The sequence below is a fragment of the Choloepus didactylus genome, chromosome 22 (genome assembly GCF_015220235.1).
Source record: "Choloepus didactylus isolate mChoDid1 chromosome 22, mChoDid1.pri, whole genome shotgun sequence".
Taxonomy (NCBI): Eukaryota; Metazoa; Chordata; class Mammalia; order Pilosa; family Megalonychidae; genus Choloepus; species Choloepus didactylus.
The window spans coordinates 4,336,412-4,359,007 of record NC_051328.1 but is presented as its reverse complement, the minus strand read 5'-3'; positions in this window follow the sequence as shown (position 1 = coordinate 4,359,007).

Here is a 22,596-nt window from a genome sequence, read left to right as displayed (position 1 = left end):
CAAAAGCACCGAGTCAGTAGTCTGGGTCACCCAGGGATTGCCCCAAGTTCCAGCTGGCTGAATGAAGGTTGGCAGGATCCTGTATGCTGAGAGGCAATGCTGTCTCCCAGTGACCACACCTGCTCGAGGTGTAGACGCACCACAGGGCTTAGCTGGCAGCAGTGAACAGCATGAGCTGAGCATGCAGGAGGATCAACACAAGAGATTTGGGGAGCTGAGGAACACAGAGGAAACTGCGCAGGATGTGGGGAGCATCAGAGAGCACCCAGTCTGCCAACACCAAATAAACATGCACAATGGGGGATGTGGGAAGCAGGGAAGAAGGGGATGCTGGAGGCATCTGTTGGGGACTATCCACTTTGGGAATGGAGGGGTCAAGCAGGAGGAGGAGAGACTCTGAAAGGCCTCCCAACCTGGGCAGGATTGGGAGCAAGACTCCTCTTCTCATTTGGAGACCATCTTGGCTAGAACAAGTGAAGGGGTGGGTGCCCAGAGGTCTGCTCTCCCTCACTGATCCTGCCCCCCAAGAGGCTATGCCAGCTCAAGGGTACCAGTTGTGCCTCAGAACTCAAATGTCATCGCCTGGCCACCTGTCCTCTCACAGCCCTGGCTCAGGTGCAGTGGGTCAGCTCTCTTGGCCTGGATTTGCCCTAGGGAGACGTGTTCCTCAGGTACTAAGCCTAAGAGAAGGGGGCGCCCTGGTGGTGGATTCCACAGGGTCATACTGGGAGGAAGCCCAGACCTTGGGGTCCAACCTTGGGGGCCAGCTGGCTGAGCATTCTGCACCACAGCCCACCACCTGGGTGAGTTCTCCATAGTTTGGAGAAGCACCTTGGAGCAGGCATGTTACTGTGGGCCTGTCTGGATCAACCCTGAATCTCCAGCACCAAGGAGGGCCTGCCACCCGGGAAGAGTCGCCAAGTATGTACTGAATGTATGAGTGGCCATCATTGGGCGCCAAGTATCATCTCCCTTTCTCAGCACCAAGGGGAGGTCTCAAAATAGCCTGAGACAGGCATCTGGAGCTTGCAGCAGGTTGACGATGATCATTAGCTTTGGAATCAGATTCAAGGTCTCCCAGACCTGGTTCAAGTCCTGGCACAGCCCTGCAAGCTGTGCAACTTTGGTTAAGCTTCAGCCTCTCTGAGGCTCAGTTTCCTCATTTTTCAAACGGGAATCATTGGGATGCTGGTGATACATCCCTCAGAGTGTAGTACATCAAGAGATCAGCATGTGGCCAGTGGTCATTAGATATTTGATGCTTGAGCACGCTTCATTCCCAGGCCAACCCTCTGAGGCACATCTTAATATTTATCCTCATTTTAAAGATGAGAAAATGGAAGCTCAGAGAGGAGAAATCACTTGCCCAATGTGACTTGACGTCCAGGACAAAGCCGTGACTTGATGCCCAGGTTCTTGAAACCTAATTGCTGCCCTCCCCAGTATTTCCCTCTGCCTGTCCTGCTGTTCCTGGCATGTGGAAGGAGCTCTGGAATGGTTGCTGTCTTGAGGATAAGAGCAAATTTCTGGGAGGTCAAGGTATTAGAAAGCTGGTGGTGATGAGTTGTAACACCCAGGGATAGAGCTTAGTTGGGAAGATGGAGAATTACCACACAGTGACCCAGAAAGGGTGGGCAGCCTCTGCAAACACCCACAGCTCCCCAGCAAAGTCAACATGTTAGTTGGCCACCCTTGAGTGTCATCCATGGGGTGGAGAGCCTTCATCCATTCATTGAAACATTCAACAATTATTTTCTACTATGTGTCAAACATGGCAGCAACAGTAGAGGATAAAGGGGCAGTGACATAGAAGGGGCTGTGGGGAGCCCCAAGCATGACCAAGCTTTCTCCTTGCTGCAGAAGGAAGGAGAGAATTAATCCCTGGAGCCTCTTTTTGGCTCACTACCCTGACCTTCTCACTGGGGACACAGCCTTAGAATACCAGAGTACTTCAGGACTTCCGAAAGCACCCACCTGTAGAGAGGGTCCCAGGTCAAAGCTGAAGTATGTGCCCCCCCCAGTCTCTTTGCCAAGAATTAACAATATGATTGGCCATCTTTGGCTAGCACTGAAGAAATAGAGGGAAGTATGAGAGTTGATGGATGATCTTTATTCATTCATTGAACCAATATGTATTAAGCACCTACCATGTGCCTGACGCCTACTATGTGCCTGACACAGGACTGGGTGATAATGAGCCAGAGATATAAAAATGGCTATGAGGAGCCCCAAGCATGTGGATCCTCCTCTCCACCATAGGGAGGGGGCAGGGTGAGAGGGAGTGATCCCCCCTGGAAAAGACTGCTGCGGCCAACCCCAGCACCCTTTATGCTTCTCACTCCCCCAGCCTCCTCATTGAGGATTGGCAGCAGAGCAGCCAAGGGTACTTCAGCTTCTTAAGATGCATCCATCTACTGAGCCTAAGAAACCTCCAATACTTGCCCTCCAAGTCTCTGCAAATGCCAAATCTTGGCTGGCCATCCTGGCTGAGCCTGAAGACAGAGGTCTCCTCTCACAAACATGCTTTAACAATCCATAGTATCGTTCCTTGGGTGAAGCATTTCCAGTAACTTCATCTGCTCTCCGGACCCCGACACCTGCCCTTCCCATGAGCACTCTTCTCTCCGAGGTGTTCCTCTGGCCATGGGGCGATGAGGGACCCGGGCTGGAAGTCATGCCTGGTGGGTGTACTCTTCTCACGGGACTGAGGAACGTTAGATCCAGGGGTGACCCTCGAATTGGTCTGTTCCAACCCCCTCATTCAACAGAAAGGAAAGCTGAGGCTCAGCATCCTACGCCACTCTGCAATCCCCTATCCTTCCAATCCAGGACCCTCAAATGATTCTGCTCAACCTCAGCCCTGCCTACAGCCTCTGTGCTGGAAACTTCCTGGGAGGAAGCAGGAATGCCTTTTTCAGAACTTGACCTGCTTCTCTGTGCTGCTATTTGACAAGGAAATCCAGCCCAGCCTGCTGAGTAATGTCCCTGGGCCACCTTACAAATGGAAAATCCAACCACACTGAGTCCGCACACACCCACACAGGTAGATATTCAACAGACCTCCACCTTCCTCTGTAAACCCAGGCAAGAAATTGAGACAATCCCTGGCAGGCCAAATTAACCCTGCAAATTAGCCACAGGATTCCTCTCTCCTCGCTCCTCCCAGACTCCAGCATCTGAGCAAGAAGCAAGAGGCTCGCTCCGCCAGACAGGCAGCTCAGCGCAGACAAGCGCCTGCAGGGCTTGCTCATATTTAAAACTTCCTTTCATATGTTTTTAATAAAACAACTGATACAAATTCAAAACCAACTTCATAAATCAAACATTATTCAATGCTGGCAGCTTCAAGGTTTCCCCGGCGCATGGCTGGGAGCGTGCCGTTTTCCCACACTGGGGGGGGCGGGGATGCGGTTTGCACTCAAGCGCTTGAGGTTTTGTGAAAGGTTTATTGGATTTCATAGTCCCTTAAGGGGAAACCCTTTAAATGTCTTCGCAATTATAAGTCTAATAACACTTTCAGCCCTTGGACACAGCCTTGACTTGACAGAGATAAGGAACTCGAAGTTGCTCAGTCAATACCAAGCTATTAATCTCTGTCACCTCGCTGTCACCGCGTCTCAGGAAAACAATGTCGTTTCTTGACCTGGGTGAAGGCATGGAGTGATTTTATTCAGGATGTCAGCATTCATCAACCTGGATTTTGTCACAGTCTCACTCCCTTGAAGAGCTCCCAGTTCTTCATCTTGCCTGTGTTGACACCCTTCCAATCGGAAAGAGTTTCTTTCAGTCTTTACCTATTATTATTATTTAGCGGTATTTGAGTGTGAAAAAAGCCTCTAAGGATAAAGTTTTTCCTGCCGTAAAGAGACCTGGCAGATGAAATCACTTCACGCCGCTCTCTGGTGACCCGGGCCAAGGACGCCTGGAAATTACCAAATGCCGTGTTTGTTTACATATTCAAATGAAGGTTAATTTTTATCCTGTCTTGGCTCGAATCTGATTATGGTGGGGCTCTTCCCCCTCCCTTGGTGGTATATTTGTATTGGCATCCTCCTTCTTGACCTTGAAAGAATCCCAAGAAATTGTTCAAAAGACAAGCAACAAAAATTCTAACGAAAAACTAACAAGACAAGAAGGAAGCAAACGGCTCGTTGCTGAGCAGCCAGGCAGGCCTGTGTCACGGTCGAGGATAACGGGAAATGTCTGTATTTGCCAAGCTGCAACCTCGACTGCCAGGCCCAGAGTCTGATGTAGCAATGCTGGTGGGCACCCACCACCCCAAACCCAGGGTGCCGTCAAGATGTGGGAAGGGCTGGTCAGATTTCCAGCCGTCCTCAGGCAGCAACCCAGGACCGGGACTTGGAGAACGGGCACTCCGAGGGGTGGCATCAGACAGGGGTTTGTAGCAGTGCTCAGCAGAGTCTTTATGGCCCTTGGGAGATGCCTCAGAGGCTTTGGGGAAGGGGGTGGGAGACAAGGAAGGGCTCCAGGCCCCTAATCCTCCAATTGCCTCTGGTTTATGTAGTGCACTTCTGGATCAGAATTCACTTGGATTATGTTTGAGCCCTCAGAAGTCTTCAAACCTGGCCTGCCTTAGCTCAGCCTCTTTCTGAGTTCTCTTCCACAATGAGGGCTTTCTAGAGGGCTGGTGTAAGGAGCAGCCATGGGAAAGTGCTTCTGTCATTACAGGACACTCCTCTAAGGACCTTCTCCTTGTGTTAGTAAAGAGTTCCTCTCTAAGGGTCCCATGTAGATAGTACTTCAATTTAAAAAAAAAAAAAATCTGTTTCCCCTGGAAAAAACTCTGAGGGCTTCCCTTTCTTACTCTGGGTGCCAGGAAGCTCAAACCCAAATTACCTATTAAAGTTGTCATATTTGCATTGTACCTGATTTTCTTCTGCTGCTTATATTTTGGAAACTTATCATGTCCTTTGTTAGAGATCACTTTGAATCCCTTTTCCATAGAGACAGGGTCTAAATGCATAAATAAATATCCACTGACCCGGGACTGAGCCCAGGGCTGGGACTTGCTAGATCCAGGTGTGGTTCTATCTCTGCCTCTGACTTCTTTGAGGTCTTGGTGAGCATTCGCCAGTCCTCGCCCTTCTCACCTGTAAAATGAGGGGATTGGGACAAATGATGCCTGTCAAAGCTAACTGATTCACTCACCTCGTTTGCCAGGTTTCCTTAGTGCCTCGTGGCCTACAAATGAGCAGCATGTGGTGATTAAGAGCAGGAACTCTGGAGCCACATTGCCCGGGTTACAGGGTGACCAACTCAACCCTACTTGCCTGAAATTTTCCCAACTTAAGAACGGAAAGTCTCATGGCCCAAGAAACCCCTCAGTCCCAGGCAATCCGGGAAGGTCAGTCACCCTACAGGGAAATCTGCCACTTACCACTTACTCACTATGTGACCTTAAACTACCTACAGGCAAATTACCTAACCCACTTGTGCCTCAGCTTCCTCAATCTTTACAATGGGATTATTAATAGAACTAACTCAAGCATGTTAATATTTATAAAGCATGTAGAACAATACTTGGTGCATACAAAGTTGTATATACTGTTTATTAAATAAGTGTTACAGCAATTTGCTTCCTGTTCAAGTCAGAGAAATTTTTCAAAAGAATTATAACAAAAATCCACCCTAAGATACATGGGAACAAATAGAGTCGCCCTGATAGAGGAGAGTCTCGCTGCACCGTTCTGTGCAGGCATAGCTAGCAGGCAGAGCCAGGGCTGTGTGACTCAGAGAAAGTCAGTGACAGCCCCCACTTGCCCCGTACAAGGAGGCCAGCAAGCCAGCTGTCTTCAGCATTTTCTTGGTGATTATGGCAGAAAGGAGCTGGGGTGTGCCCCTGTTCTCTACTCAAGATATCAGCCAGATCACCACTTCCAGAAAGTATCACAGGAAGGACCCAAGCTTGGACGTCACTGCGCATGTCTACTGAGAACTAGGACGGGTGCTGCCAGGTGGGGTGGAGGGTGAACCCATAGGGACAGCTGTCCTGGGGGTCTTCCAAGGGTGAGCCAGTATCTCCACTGGGCGTCATGTCTTCACTTGAGGCAGGACCAAAGCTCATCTCTCTGGAGCTGAGAAAAGGAATTCCTACCTTCCTCATAGGCCCAGCCATGCAGTTGCCCAGACTGATCTGAGCTGCTACCCAACTAAAGGCCACATCCCTGACAGCACATCTGTCTTTGTCAGGCAACCAATGTGCATTCATCATGGGCTGTGAGCCAACTCCTATCCTCCAGGAACTTAACCTCTACTTAGCAGATAAGACTATTAGGCTCTGCATACCCTCTGCACAGCACTTGCTTCTGCCTTTAAGTGTTTCATTTCTATCTCTCCTCCCAAGAAAGAAGTGAAACTTTTCCAAGGCATGGAGCATCCACTAAGCCCTCTCTGTGCAAACGTTCCCCGGACAGCATGGCCCAGGAGCAGTTCTTGGGCAAATGCTGACTCCACAGATGAAAGGAGAGACGGTCCAGAACCGTGCTGTCGAATATGGTAGCCACTAGCCTCAACGTGGCTATTGAAATTAATTCAAATTATATTAAACTAAAACGGCAGGTCCTCAGTCACATTAGTCCCGTGTACTTTGCAGCCATGTCTACTGGCAATATTCCAGCACAGATATAACACATTTCCATCATCACAGAAAGTTTTACTAGACAACATATAAAGAGAAAGGTGTGATTAAACCATCACCCATCCTCTTTGAAGCTGTAACCCCCACAATCTTGAATTTCTGAGTTTGACACATAGACCGCAATTGGGCTGGCAGAGCCAGAGGAGATTATATTGACCCAGATGTCTTCTGTGTCTTTGGAGTTACATATTGTCACAGGCTGAGACAGAATCAGGGAGAGGGGTTTTCACAAAGAGATTTTATGAGCTGAACTTCCCAAGCCCCTGTCCAATCTAGCTTCCCTCCCAGTGTTTTGTGAATGAGAAGATGACAGGAGAAAAAGGTGGAGGAAGGGAAGGCCGCCAGGAGGTCAAGACACATGGGCTCCCCCCTCCAACCCTTCCACACTTTAACTCCTTCTCCCCTCCAAGCTCTCCCCACCCCAAGCCCTCCTCACTCTATCTCCCTCCCCAGTCTCACTCCTCCCCGCTGGAATCTCTGTCTTTTGTCTTGGGAACTCGTGGCATAGTACAGTCTTCTGCATTCCCCCAAACACTGAAGTACAGGATTTCTAGTCCTTTCGCTCCTTGGTCTCTCCCCGGGCTCAGCATCACTCTGTCAGCAGGCCAGTACCAAAACACAGCCTGGGTAAGCCGGGAGACCAGATGAGGGAAATAAACGAGGAAGCTAACCACTTCTCAATTTTGGAGCAGCCAAGACTCCAGACTCTGATCTCTAAGCTGGAAGTCCCTCTCAGGCCCCCAAATCTACTGAAGCCTCTTGAACCAAGGGGAGCCCCAGACTTGATTCTCACGGAATCTATTCTATCATAGATCTACTTTGAAAATAAACAGATCTCATTTATAATATGATGGCAATAGCCAGCCTTTTTACAGAAACTTGACTTTAACAAGAATCTTCTGCATACGGTGTTTCATTTCTTTCAAGAGCCCCGGGAGGAAGTTGTTATCCCCTTTTCATAGTTAAAACCTACGAGGATCAGTTTGAGAAAAATACCTGTCCTTATTTGCATGCCTAGAAACTCAACTGGCTTTCTGATTCCAATCACAATCAGCTAAATCAATAGATGAAAGACAATAATTATATTTTTAAAACAATAGCACTATTAATAGGCAGCGTTTCTTAAATATTTGTTGTATGCCTGATTGCAGAGCTAAACATTCCCCATGCGGTACCTCATTTAATCCTCATCATGATCCTATGAGGCAGGTATTAGGACCAACCTCATTTTATAGATGTGGAAACCTAGGCTTGGGAAGTTCCACAACTTGCCCACGGTCACCCAATGAGTGAGCAGGAAAGATAAAGATTTGTTCAATTTGTATAAATGTGGGTTTATAGGCCACATTATGGGGTCATAATCTTTTCAAGTTAGAACGAGGGAAGTAAAATCCAATAGAAAGTGCCAAAGAACAAATTAGTTTCTATAATAACTTCTAAATGGCCCAACTGAGCAGCTCTCTGAATACTCCAATGATTAAAGACGTGGTCAAGTGTTTCCGTTGGCAGTGGGAAATTGCCTTTTGTCCTGAGAAACATTTTATGTGACTCCTGCTCACTGGGCTGAGACCATGGTTAGAGGCCTGATGGGAGAGATTCCAGTGCAGGTTTGAGATTGGAGCAGAAGAGGTGTCATTGACCAGGTAACATGTCAGCACCTATGCCACCGCCCCACAGGGAGTCAGGCCAGACGGTGTCACTCTGCCAGCTGCAGCGATGGGTGGAGGCGTTGGGCCTGGTTCCCGTGGCACGCAGCCCATAAATCAGCCCCAACCCTGCTGCACAATTGCAATGCGTCTCATTCAAACAGCTCTGAGGAAAAATGGCTCCATCTGCTCACTGCTCAGTGATAAATAAAACTGAACTGGAGCAAAATGGATGGATAGCAATTTTTGGAAGATGAATTTCCAAAAGAATTGGCCACCATGTGTGCATGTCTCCTGATGCTAGAAATAGCTGCCTTGGACCCTGCCTTTTGATGAACAAAAGGACAGAAGAAAGGGACTTCCTGGGAGAAAAGCTGGTCAGAAAGGTGTTTTTGCAAAGGCTTACCATTACTGACTCCTCCCCCCTTCTTCTTTTCATCCATCTTCCTTGTCTTCTCCATCACCACCTTCATTGCCATCATGGTTAATTGTATAATTGGTTTATTGAGGTCTTACTATGTGCCAGGTACTAGGCTGAATCTTTATATCATTATGTGATTACACAAAGTCTTATTGAGGCCTGTGCTGCCCACACTATTTAAGACTGCAAAACTCTTCTCCTTGGCATCCTCCTCCCTTATTTTTTCTCCGTAGTTTTATCACCTTCTATCATACTCAATAACTACTTATTTTGCTCATTGTCTATCTCCCCCAATTAGAATAGATGCTTTTAAGGGCAGTGTTCCAGTTTGCTAGAGCTGCTGTTATGCAAAACACTAGAAATGGATCAGCTTTTATAAAGGGGATTTATTGGGTTACAAATTTACAGTTCTAAGGCCATAAAAGATCCAAACTGAGACATCAACTAGAGGATACCTCCACTGAAGAAAGGCTGATGTCATCCAGAACACCTCTGTCAGCTGGGAAGGCACGTGGCTGGCATCTAGTTGTCCTTTGCTCCCAGGTTCTGGTTTCAAAATAGCTTTCTCCAAAATGTCTCTGGGCTTCTGTCTCTCCTAGTTTCTCTCTCTCAGCTCCTGTGCATCCTTGCTTGTTCTACCAGGGCATTTCTCTCTAAGTGTCTGGGTGTCCTATCTTGGCTTCTCTGGCGCAAACTCTGGGCTTCATCTCTTAGCTTAACATCTCCAAACAGCTTTCTGTCTGCATCTCCAAGCACCTGGATCTGTGTCGGCTCTTAGCTTCTTCCAGGGGCAAATTCTGGATTACATATCTTAACTTCTCTCCAAAATGTCTCTCTCAGCTTCTCTGAGCTCCTTCTCTCTCTGAGCTCTCTTAAAGGACTCCAGGGGTATAATTAAGACCCACCTGGAATGGGCAAGATCACACCTCCAAGGAAATGATCTAATCAAAAGCTCTTACCTACAGTTGGGAGGGTTGCATCTCCCTGGAAACAACCTAATCAAAAGGTCCCACCCCAGTCAGTCATAAGTCTGCCCCACAAGATTGCATTAAAGAACATGGCTTTTGTGGGTGACATAATACATTCAAACCAGCACCAGCAGGTATTTTTCCTGTTTCTCTACCATGGTATCCCCAGGGTTGAGAATGATTCCTGACCTACAGAAGGCACTCAAAAAGTAGTATGTTGAGAAAGCCAGGAACTGCGTGGACTGGACACCACAGAGCAATCTGACTTTGGGCATACTTCATACAACACTCATGAAAACGTGGAACTGCTGAGATCAGTGAAATCTGTAAGTTTTTGTGGCCAGAGGACCTGCACCCCTCCCTGCCAGGCTCAGTCCCGTGGGTGGAGGGGCCGTCAGTGCCGGGAAGGAGAAGGGAGAACTGCAGTGGCAGCCCTTATCAGAAACTCATTCTACTGATCCAGACTCCAACCATAGATAGACTGAGACCAGACACCAGAGAATCTGAGAGCAGCCAGCCCAGCAGAGAGGAGACAGACAAAGAAAAAGCAGCACGAAAAACTCCAAAATAAAAGCGAAGGATTTTTGGAGTTCTGGTGAACATAGAAAGGGGAAGGGCAGAGCTCAGGCCCTGAGGCTCATATGCAAATCCCGAAGAAAAGCTGATCTCTCTGCCCTGTGGACCTTTCCTTAATGGCCCTAGTTGCTTTGTCTCTTAGCATTTCAATAACCCATTAGATCTGTGAGGAGGGCCCCCCCTTTTTTTTTTAAACCTTTTTTCTTTTTCTAAAACAATTACTCTAAGAAGCCCAATACAGAAAGCTTCAAAGACTTGCAATTTGGGCAGGTCAAGACAAGAGCAGAACTAAGAGAGCTCTGAGACAAAAGGCAATAATCCAGTGGCTGAGAAAATTCACTGAACACCACAACTTCCCAAGAAAAGGGGGGTGTCCGCTCACAGCCATCATCCTGGTGGACAGGAAACACTCCAGCCCATCGCCAGCCCCATACCCCAGAGCTGCCCCAGACAACCCAGTGTGATGGAAGTGCTTCAAATAACAGGCACACAACACAAAACTGGGCATGGACATTAGCCTTCCCTGCAACCTCAGCTGATTGTCCCAGAGTTGGGAAGGTGGAACAGTGTGAATTAACAAAGCCCCATTCAGCCATCATTTCAGCAGACTGGGAGTCTCCCTACACAGCCCAGCAGCCCAGAACTGCCCTGGGGGACGGTACTCACCTGTGACATAGCACAGTCATCCCTCAACAGAGGACCAGGGGGTTCACAGCCTGGAAGAGGGGCCCACTTGCAAGTCTCAGGAGCCATACGCCAATACCAAAGACTTGTGTGTCAGTGGCAGGGACAAACTGTGGCAGGACTGAACTGAAGGATTAGACTATTGCAGCAGCTTTAAAACTCCAAGATCACCAGGGAGATTTGATTGTTAGAGCCACCCCCGCTCCCTGACTGCCCAGAAACACGCCCCACATACAGGGCGGGCAACACCAACTACACACGCAAGCTTGGTACACCAATTGGACCCCACAAGACTCACTCCCCCACTCATCACAAAGGCTAAGCAGCGGAGAACTGGCTTGTGGAGAACAGGTGGCTCGTGGACGCCACCTGCTGGTTAGTTAGAGAAAGTGTACTCCACGAAGCTGTAGATCTGATAAATTAGAGATAAGGACTTCAATTGGTCTACAAATCCTGAAAGAACCCTGTCAAGTTCAGCAAATACCAAGAGGCCAAAAACAACAGAAAATTCTAAAGCATATGAAAAAACCAGATGATATGGATAACCCAAGCCCAAACACCCAAATCAAAAGGTCAGAAGAGACACAGCACCTAGAGCAGCTACTCAAAGAACTAAAGATGAACAATGAGACCATAGTATGGGATACAAAGGATATCAAGAAGACCCTAGAAGAGCATAAAGAAGAGATTGCAAGACTAAATAAAAAAAATAGATGATCTTATGGAAATTAAAGAAACTGTTGACCAAATTAAAAAGATTCTGGACACTCATAGTACAAGACTAGAGGAAGTTGAAAAATGAATAAGTGACCTGGAAGATGACAGAATGGAAAATGAAAGCATAAAAGAAAGAATGGGGAAAAAATTGAAAAAATCAAAATGGACCTCAGGGATATGATAGATAATATAAAACATCCGAATATAAGACTCATTGGTTTTCCAGAAGGGGAAGAAAAAGGTAAAGGTCTAGGAAGAGTATTCAAAGAAATTGTTGGGGAAAGCTTCCCAAATCTTCTAAACAACATAAATATACAAATCATAAATGCTCAGCGAACTCCAAATAGAATAAATCCAAATTAACCGACTCTGAGACATAGTCTGATCACACTGTCAAACACAGAAGAGAAGGAGCAAGTTCTGAAAGCAGCAAGAAAAAAGCAATTCACCACATACAAAGGAAACAGCGTAAGACTAAGTAGTTACTACTCAGCAGCCACCATGGAGGCAAGAAGGCAGTGGCATGATATATTTAAAATTCTGAGTGAGAAAAATTTCCAACCAAGAATACTTTATCCAGCAAAGCTCTCCTTCAAATTTGAGGGAGAGCTTAAATTTTTCACAGACAAACAAATGCTGAGAGAATTTGCTAACAAGAGACCTGCCCTACTGGAGATACTAAAGGGAGCCCTACAGACAGAGAAACAAAGAAAGGACAGAGAGACTTGGAGAAAGGTTCTAAAGAGATTCAGTATGGGTACAATAAAGGATATTAATAGAGAGAGGGGAAATTTATGACAAACATAAACCAAAGGATAAGATGGCTCATTCAAGAAATGCCTTCGCGGTTATAATGTTGAATGTAAATGGATTAAACTCCCCAATTAAAAGATATAGATTTGCAGAATGGATAAAAAAAATGAACCATCAATATGTTGCATACAAGAGACTCATCTTAGACACAGGGACACAAAGAAACTGAAAGTGAAAGGATGGAGAAAAATATTTCATGCAAGCTACAGCCAAAAGAAAGCAGGTGTAGCAATATTAATCTCAGATAAAATAGACTTTAAATGCAGGGATGTTTTGAGCGACAAAGAAGGCCACTACGTACTAATAAAAGGGGCAATTCAACAAGAAGAAATAACAATCGTAAATGTCTATGCATCCAATCAAGGTGCCACAAAATACATGAGAGAAACACTGGCAAAACTAAAGGAAGCAATTGATGTTTCCACAATAATTGTGGGAGACTTCAACACATCACTCTCTCCTACAGATAGATTAACCAGACAGAAGACCAATAAGGAAATTGAAAACCTAAACAATCTGATAAATGAATTAGATTTAACAGACATAAACAGGACACTACATCCCAAATCACCAGGATACACATACTTTTCTAGTGCTCACGGAACTTTCTCCAGAACAGATCATATGCTGGGACATAAAACAAGCCTCAATAAATTTAAAAAGATTGAAATTATTCAAAGCACATTCTCTGACCACAATGGAATACAATTAGAAGTCAATAACCATCAGAGACTTAGAAAATTCACAAATACCTGGAGGTTAAACAATGCACTCCTAAACAATCAGTGGGTTAAAGAAGAAATAGCAAGAGAAATTGCTAAATATATACAGATGAATGAAAATGAGAACACAACATACCAAAACCTATGGGATGCAGCAAAAGCAGTGCTAAGGGGGAAATTTATAGCACTAAATGCATATATTAAAAAGGAAGAAAGAGCCAAAATCAAAGACCTAATGGATCAACTGAAGAAGCTAGGAAATGAACAGCAAACCAATCCTACACCAAGTAGAAGAAAAGAAATAACAAGAATTAAAGCAGAAATAAATGACATAGAGAACAAAAAAAAAAAAAAAAATAGAATAAATATCACCAAAAGTTGGTTCTTTGAGAAGATCAACAAGATTGACAAGCCGCTAGCTAGACTGACAAAATCAAAAAGAGAGCAGTCCCATATAAACAAAATAATGAATGAAAAAGGTGACATAACTGCAGATCCTGAAGAAATTAAAAAAATTATAAGAGGATACTATGAACAACTGTATGGCAACAAACTGGATAATGTAGAGGAAATGGAAAATTTCCTGGAAACATATGAACAACCTAGACTGACCAGAGAAATAGAAGACCTCAACCAACCCATCACAAGCAAACAGATCCAATCAGTCATCAAAAATCTTCCCACAAATAAATGCCCAGGGCCAGATGGCTTCACAGGGGAATTCTACCAAACTTTCCAGAAAGAACTGACACCAATCTTACTCAAACTCTTTCAAAACATTGAAGAAAATGGAAGACTACCTAACTCATTTTATGAAGCTAACATCAATCTAATACCAAAACCAGGCAAAGATGCTACAAAAAAGGAAAACTACCAGCCAATCTCCCTAATGAATATAGATGCAAAAATCCTCAACAAAATACTTGCAAATCGAATCCAAAGACACATTAAAAAAATCATACACCATGACCAAGTGGGGTTCATTCCAGGCATGCAAGGATGGTTCAACATAAGAAAATCAATCAATGTATTACAACACATTAACAATTCGAAAGGGAAAAATCAAATGATCATCTCAATAGATGCTGAAAAAGCATTTGACAAAATCCAACATCTGTTTTTGATAAAAACCCTTCAAAAGGTAGGAATTGAAGGAAACTTCCTCAATATGATAAAGAGCATATATGAAAAACCCACAGCCAGCATAGTACTCAATGGGGAGAGACTGAAAGCCTTCCCTCTAAGATCAGGAACAAGACAAGGATGCCCGCTGTCACCACTGTTATTCAACATTGTGCTGGAAGTGCTAGCCAGGGCAATCCGGCAAGACAAAGAAATAAAAGGCATCCAAATTGGAAAAGAAGAAATAAAACTGTCATTGTTTGCAGATGATATGATCTTATATCTAGAAAACCCTGAGAAATCGACAATACAGCTACTAGAGCTAATAAACAAATTTAGCAAAGTGGCAGGATACAAGATTAATGCACATAAGTCAGTAATGTTTCTATATGCTAGAAATGAACAAACTGAAGAGACACTCAAGAAAAAGATACCATTTTCAATAGCAACTAAAAAAATCAAGTACCTAGGAATAAACTTAACCAAAGATGTAAAAGACCTATACAAAGAAAACTACATAACTCTACTAAAAGAAATAGAAGGGGATCTTAAAGGATGGAAAAATATTCCATGTTCATGGATAGGAAGGCTAAATGTCATTAAGATATCAATTCTACCCAAACTCATCTACAGATTCAATGCAATCCCAGTCCAAATTCCAACAACCTACTTTGCAGACTTGGACAAGCTAGTTATCAAATTTATTTGGAAAGGGAAGATGCCTCGAATTGCTAAAGACACTCTAAAAAAGAAAAACGAAGTGGGAGGACTTGCACTCCCTGACTTTGAAGCTTATTATAAAGCCACAGTTGTCAAAACAGCATGGTACTGGCACAAAGATAGACATATGGATCAATGGAATCGAATTGAGAATTCAGAGATAGACCCTCAGATCTATGGCTGACTGATCTTTGATAAGGCCCCCAAAGTCACTGAACTGAGTCATAATGGTCTTTTCAACAACTGGGGTTGGGAGAGTTGGATATCCATATCCAAAAGAATGAAAGAAGACCCCTACCTCACCCCCTACACAAAAATTAACTCAAAATGGACGAAAGATCTCAATATAAAAGAAAGTACCATAAAACTCCTAGAAGATAATGTAGGAAAACATCTTCAAGACCTTGTATTAGGCGGCCGCTTCCTAGACTTTACACCCAAAGCACAAGCAACAAAAGAAAAAATAGATAAATGGGAACTCGTCAACCTTAGAAGTTTCTGCACCTCAAAGGAATTTCTCAAAAAGGTAAAGAGGCAGCCAATTCAATGGGAAAAAATTTTTGGAAACCATGTATCTAACAAAAGACTGATATCTTGCATATATAAAGAAATCCTACGACTCAATGACAATAGTACAGACAGCCCAATTATAAAATGGGCAAAAGATATGAAAAGACAGTTCTCTGAAGAGGAAATACAAATGGCCAAGAAACACATGAAAAAATGTTCAGCTTCACTAGCTATTAGAGAGATGCAAATTAAGACCACAATGAGATACCATCTAACACCGATTAGAATGGCTGCCGTTAAACAAACAGGAAACTACAAATGATGGGAGGGGATGTGGAGAAATTGGAACTCTTATTCATTGTTGGTGGGACTGTATAATGGTTCAGCCACTCTGGAAGTCAGTCTGGCAGTTCCTTAGAAAACTAGATATAGAGTTACCATTCGATCCAGCGATTGCACTTCTCGGTATATACCCGGAAGATCGGAAAGCAGTGACACGAACAGATATCTGCACGCCAATGTTCATAGCAGCATTATTCACAATTGCCGAGAGATGGAAACAACCCAAATGTCCTTCAACAGATGAGTGGATAAATAAAATGTGGTATATACACACGATGGAATACTACACGGCAGAAAGAAGGAACGATCTCGTGAAACATATGACAACATGGATGAACCTTGAAGACATAATGCTGAGCGAAATAAGCCAGGCACAAAAAGAGAAATATTATATGCTACCACTAATGTGAACTTTGAAAAATGTAAAACAAATGGTTTATAATGTAGAATGTAGGGGAACTAGCAATAGAGAGCAATTAAGGAAGGGGGAACAATAATCCAAGAAGAACAGATAAGCTATTTAACGTTCTGGGGATGCCCAGGAATGACTATGGTCTGTTAATTTCTGATGGATATAGTAGGAACAAGTTCACAGAAATGTTGCTATATTAGGTAACTTTCTTGGGGTAAAGTAGGAACAGGTTGGAAGTAAAGCAGTTATCTTAGGTTAGTTGTCTTTTTCTTACTCCCTTGTTATGGTCTCTTTGAAATGTTCTTTTATTGTTTTTTTTTTTTTTTTTTTTTAATACAGTTGATTTAAAAAAGAATGGAAAGTTAAAAAAAAAAAAAAAACAAAACAAGGAAAAAAATATGTAGTGCCCCCTTGAGGAGCCTGTGGAGAATACAGGGGTATTCGCCTACCCCAACTCCGTGGTTGCTAACACGACCACAGACATAGGGGACTGGTGGTTTGATGGGTTGAGCCCTCTACCATAGGTTTTACCCTTGGGAAGACGGTTGCTGCAGGGGAGAGGCTAGGCCTCCCTGTAGTTGTGCCTGGGAGTCTCCTCCCGAATGCCTCTTTGTTGCTCAGATGTGGCCCTCTCTCTCTAGCTAAGCCAACTTGAAAGGTGAAATCACTGCCCTCCCCCCTATGTGGGATCAGACACCCAGGGGAGTGAATCTCCCTGGCAACCTGGAATATGACTCCCAGGGAGGAATGTAGACCTGGCATCGTGGGACGGAAAACATCTTCTTGACCAAAAGAGGGATGTGAAAGGAAATGAAATAAGCTTCAGTGGCAGAGAGATTCCAAAGGGAGCCGAGAGGTCACTCTGGTGGGCACTCTTACGCACAATTTAGACAACCCTTTTTAGGTTCTAAAGAATTGGGGTAGGTGGTGGTGGATACCTGAAACTATCAAACTACAACCCAGAACCCATGAAGCTCGAAGACAATTGTATAAAAATGTAGCTTATGAGGGGTGACAATGGGATTGGGAAAGCCATAAGGACCACACTCCACTTTGTCTAGTTTATGGATGGATGAGTAGAAAAATAGGGGAAGGAAACAAACAAACAAACAGACAAAGGTACCCAGTGTTCTTTTTTACTTCAATTGCTCTTTTTCACTTTAATTATTATTCTTGTTATTTTTGTGTGTGTGCTAATGAAGGTGTCAGGGATTGATTCAGGTGATGAATGTACAACTATGTAATGGTACTGTGAACAATCGAATGTACGATTTGTTTTGTATGACTGCATGGTATGTGAATATATCTCAATAAAATGAAGATTAAAAAAAAAAGTAATATGTTGAATCACTAGATAAATGAATGAATGATCTCCTAGGATCCTCATAATGTTTTAAAGCATATCTGTCCCCTGCCTATCTCTCTCTCTTTCTATACTCATCTCTTGCCTCTGGCCTCACTACATTTCACAGATGCACCTACTATTGACACTTCCTCTAACACTCTTGAAGCTTCTGGTCTCAGATCCTTGGTGCATGCTGTCCCTTTTGTCTGCATTCGCTTCCCACAGACCTTAGGCAGGGCCCTGCTTTTCCTTCAGGTCTCCCTTCCCCAACCTTCCAGCTGAGGCTTTCCTGTTGTTCAACTCCCTGTTGAGTTCTTGCAGAGCGCTCCTCACCTCTGTTACTATTTTATGTGCTCATTTGTTAACTTGGAGGGGCAGACACCTGCCTGAGGTCTACAAGAGCAGAAAATAAGTCTACGTCACCACTGTAGCCCCAGAGCCCAGCCTGGGTCCTGGTACAGAGTAGGTGCTTAAGAAAACAGGATTAGGTACTGGGGCTTGATGCCAGCTCACACAACCTTGAGCTGCTGCTCCCTGAGTGTTTTTGGCTCTTGGTAAGGTCAGCCACATCCACAGCCATGTCCTTTATCTATCCTGCTTCCCAGGTGACCTGCCTCAGCACCTCTTTCAGGCCATCACCACCTTGTTTGTTCTTTCAGTGAATCTGTATTGAGTACCTCCGGGCTAGGCACTGTTCCAGGAGACTGGCCAAGGTAGATTGGAATTCTGTTCTCGTGGAGCTTGTATTTTAGTGAGGAGACAGACAATAACAAATAAGAAAACAGTGAATAAGAAACTCCAGATCAGCATAAAAGCTGTGAAGACAATAGAAATGAGAGCAGCCTGTTAGAGAGTGGCAGGGAGGTGAATGGCTACATTAAATAAGATGCTTTATTTACCTTCCCTGCAATCAGGTAAACCCTCTGAAACTCCACCTCTTAACCACCTCCCTGATTCCACAGCAGCTTTCCAGGGATCTTTGCTTGGGCTGATCCTTTGCATCTGCCCAGTAGATGAGACTCTGTGTCCATCAGAACAAGGAACCTGGAACAGAATGAGGAAATGGGATCCCTGCCAGCCCTGGGTCAAGCCTGTGGTTGGGTCTTGTGTCTGTCTCATGGGCTGTAAATTCCCAGTGTTTTGCCATACCTGTGATAGACGTAAGCACAGAAGAGGCCCACAACAGATATGGGACACTTGTGAATGATCTGCTCTCTGCTCTCTGGATCATGGCTCATAGGCAGATAATTTAGAGTTGAACTTTTACCTGTAATTTCAAAGATACATATCAGAGCTGAGGCTTTTGTCACTAGGGAGGGATAGGGAGACTAGAAGGGGCTTAAAATACAACTATGTATACTTAAATAGTGAGTTTGTCTGCAAGTTCATTTAATTGGGCTGCTACGTAGATACAGCACAAAGCAGCACAAGAACAAGCACAGAACAAGGGAAATGCACCAAAGGTTACTCTGCAAGTGGAGGGTCAACTTCCTGCCTTCTTCCCCTTACCCAACCTAAACTTACCAGTCCAGACAAAGGTCCCAGAGCACTCCTTGGCCTGGGAAATGGCTTGATATACACCTTTGCCTTCCCTTGACCTCATTTCTTCTGTATGTATAAGGATGCTGTATTACATGTATTGTGAGGCTATGAATATTGACCCCATGTAACGTCTACACCTCTTCCTCTATGCCAACCCACTGTATGAAACATGGTGTGTACATAGGGAAGACCTCAACTACCCTCTCAGATAAACTGGATGCAAGGATGCAAGGATGGATGGATGATGGATGGATGGATGGATGGATGGATGGATGGACAGATGGAGCCTGATCACCTCAAAATATATCTGGCTGCTTTCCCAAAGGCTTAAAAATTGAAAGGAATGGGCTTAAGAGAAGTTGGTAAGAGTTCTATGCAGGCCAAGAGGCTAAGACTGGTATCCTCCCTTCTTATAGTCATCTTTCCCATATGAAAAGGACTTAGTACTGATCTATGGCTTCATATAAATATCAAGCATCTCAGTGACCCCCCCCCCACCTTAGGCTGCAGGCTCCTTAGTCATTGGCCCCACCTTAGAGGGTGGGGTATGAAGAGGAAAAGTGTTCAGTAGAAACAAAGCCAGAATAGGAATTGCCACAAAAAAGACAAAAACGTAAATTATTTATTTTGGGTTTTCTCAGTAGCAATTCTTAAAGAGACTCTTTATTCTCCACTGAGTGCTCTTTGCCCTCTTGTCAAAAATCAATTGGCCATAAAGGTAAGGGTTTATTTCTGAACTCTTAATTCAATTCCATTGGTCTATATGTCTGTCCTTGTGCCACGCCATGCTGTTTTGATTGCTGTAGCTTTGTAATAAATTTTAAAATCAGTTAAGTGTGCATCATACGAATTCACTGTTCTTTTTCAAGATGGTTTATGCTATTTGGGGCCCCTGACTCTTCCAAAGAAATCTTTTGGAATTTTGATTGGGATTACATTGAATCTGTAAATCATTTTGGGTAGACTTGACATCTTAATGATATTTAGTCTTCCAATCCATAAACATGGAATGGTCTTCCATTTTTTTTTGGTCTTCTTGATTCCTTTTAGTAATGTTTTGTAGTTTTTTGCATGTAAGTACTTTACATGCTTGGTTAAATTTACTCCTAGATATTAGATTCTTTTAGTTGTTATTGCAAATGGAATTTTTCTCTTGATTCCCTCTCCAGGTTGTTCATTAATAGTGTATAGGAGCATTACTGATTTTTGCGTGTTGATTCTATACCCTGCCACTTTGCTGAATTGATTTATTAGCTCTATTTGCTTTTTTATGGATTTTTCAGGATTTTCTCCATGTAGGATCATGTCATCAGCCAATCAGTAAAATATTATTTCTTTCTTTTCAATTTCAATGACTTTTATCTTTTTCTTGCCTAATTGCTCTTAGAACTTCCAGTACAATATTGAATAACTGGTAAAGTTCATATCCCTGTCTTGTTCCTGACCTTAGAGGGAAAGATTTCACCATTGAGTATGACCTTATCTGTGGGATTTTCCTATATGAGCTTTATCATGTTGAGGAAGTTTCCTTCTGTTCCTAGTTTTATAAGTGTTTTATCAAGAAGGGATGCTGGATTTTGACAAATACATTCTCTGTGTAAACTGAGATAATCACGTGTGATTTTTCTCTTCATTCTATTAATGCGGTGTATTACATTTATTGCTTTTCTTATGTTGAATTATCCTTGCATACCAGGGATAAATCCCACTTGATTATGGCGTATAATTCTTTTAATGTGCTGTTGGATTCAGTTTGCTATTATTCTATTGAAGATTTTTGCATCTATATTCATAAGGTATATTGGTCTGTAATTTTCTTTTTTGTGTATTATCTTTTTCTGGCTTTGCTATTAGGGTGATATTGACCTCATAGAATGAATTAAGAAGTGGTCACTCCTCTTCAAGTTTCTGTAAGTGTTTGTGCAGAATTGGTTGAATTCTTCTTGGAATGCCTGGTAAAATTCACAAGTGAAGCCATCTGGACTTGTGCTTTTCTTTATTGGGAGATTTTGGTTACTGTTTCAACCTCTTTACTTGTTATTGTCTGTTGAGATATTTTATTTCTTTCTGAGTAAGTATAGGTAGTTTGTGTGTTTCTAAGAATTTGTCCATTTCATCTAGGTTATCTAATTTTTTAGCATACAGTTGTTCATTGTATCCTGCTAAAATTCTTTTAATATCTTTGGGGTCAGTATTAATATCCTCCCTTTTATTACAGATTTAGTTATTTATGCCCTCTGCCTTTTTTTCTTTGTCAGTCTAGTTAAAGTTTTGTTGGCTTTACTGATCTTTCAAAGAGCTAACTTCTGGTTTCATTCATTCTCTCTCTTTTTAAAAAAAATTCTATTACATTTGTCTTCACCCTAATCTTTGTTATATCCTTCCTTCTGCTTGCTTTGGGGTTCTGGTTGCTCCTTTTTTCTAGATCCTCCAGGTATGAAGTTAGTTGCTTATTTGAGGTCTTTATTATTTTTTATTGTAAGAATTTGGAGGTATAAATTTCCCACTCAGCACTACCTTTGCTACATCCTCTAAGTTTTGGTATGTTGTGTTTACATTTTCATTTGCCTCAAGATGATTACAAATTTCTGTTTTTATTTCTTCTTTGACCCATTTGTTGTTTAAGTGTGTGTTGTTTAATTTCCACATCATTATGAATTTTCCAAATTTCCCTCTGTTATTGATATCTACCTTCATTTCATTGTGGTCAGAAAAGATACATTATAGGATTTCAATATTTTTAAAAATTTTAGACTTTTTGTGACCCTGCAAATGGTTTATCCTGGAGAATGATCCATGTGCACTAGAGAAGAATGTGTATTCTGCTGCAAGTGGGTGAAAATGTTCTACATGTGTGTGTTAGGTCTTGCTGGTCAATAGTATCATTCAAATCTTGTATTTCCTTCTGTTATATGTTCCATCCATTATTGAAAGTGGTGTATTCAAATCTCCTACTGTTAATGGAGAATGGTCTATTTCTCCCTGCAAATCTGTCAGAATTTGCTTCATATATTTTGGGACACTCCTGTTTGTTGCATATATATTTATAATAGTTATGTCTCCTTGTTGAATTGACCCTTAATCAGTATACAGTTACCTTCTTTGTCCCTTGTAATAATTTTTGACTTAAACTCTATTTTATATGGTATTAGTATAGCTACTCCACCTCCCATTACATGGTGTATTTTTTCCCATCCTTTCACTTTCAACTTACTTGTGTCTTTTAATTTAAGGTGAGCCTATTATAAGCAACATATAGTTGCGCCATGTTTTTAAATCTGTTCTGCTAATCACTGCCTTTTGACTTGAGAGTTTAACCCATTTACATTTAAAGTAACTACTGAAAATGCAGGACTTTCTTCTGCCATTTTGCTATTTGGTCTTTGTGTTTCTTATAC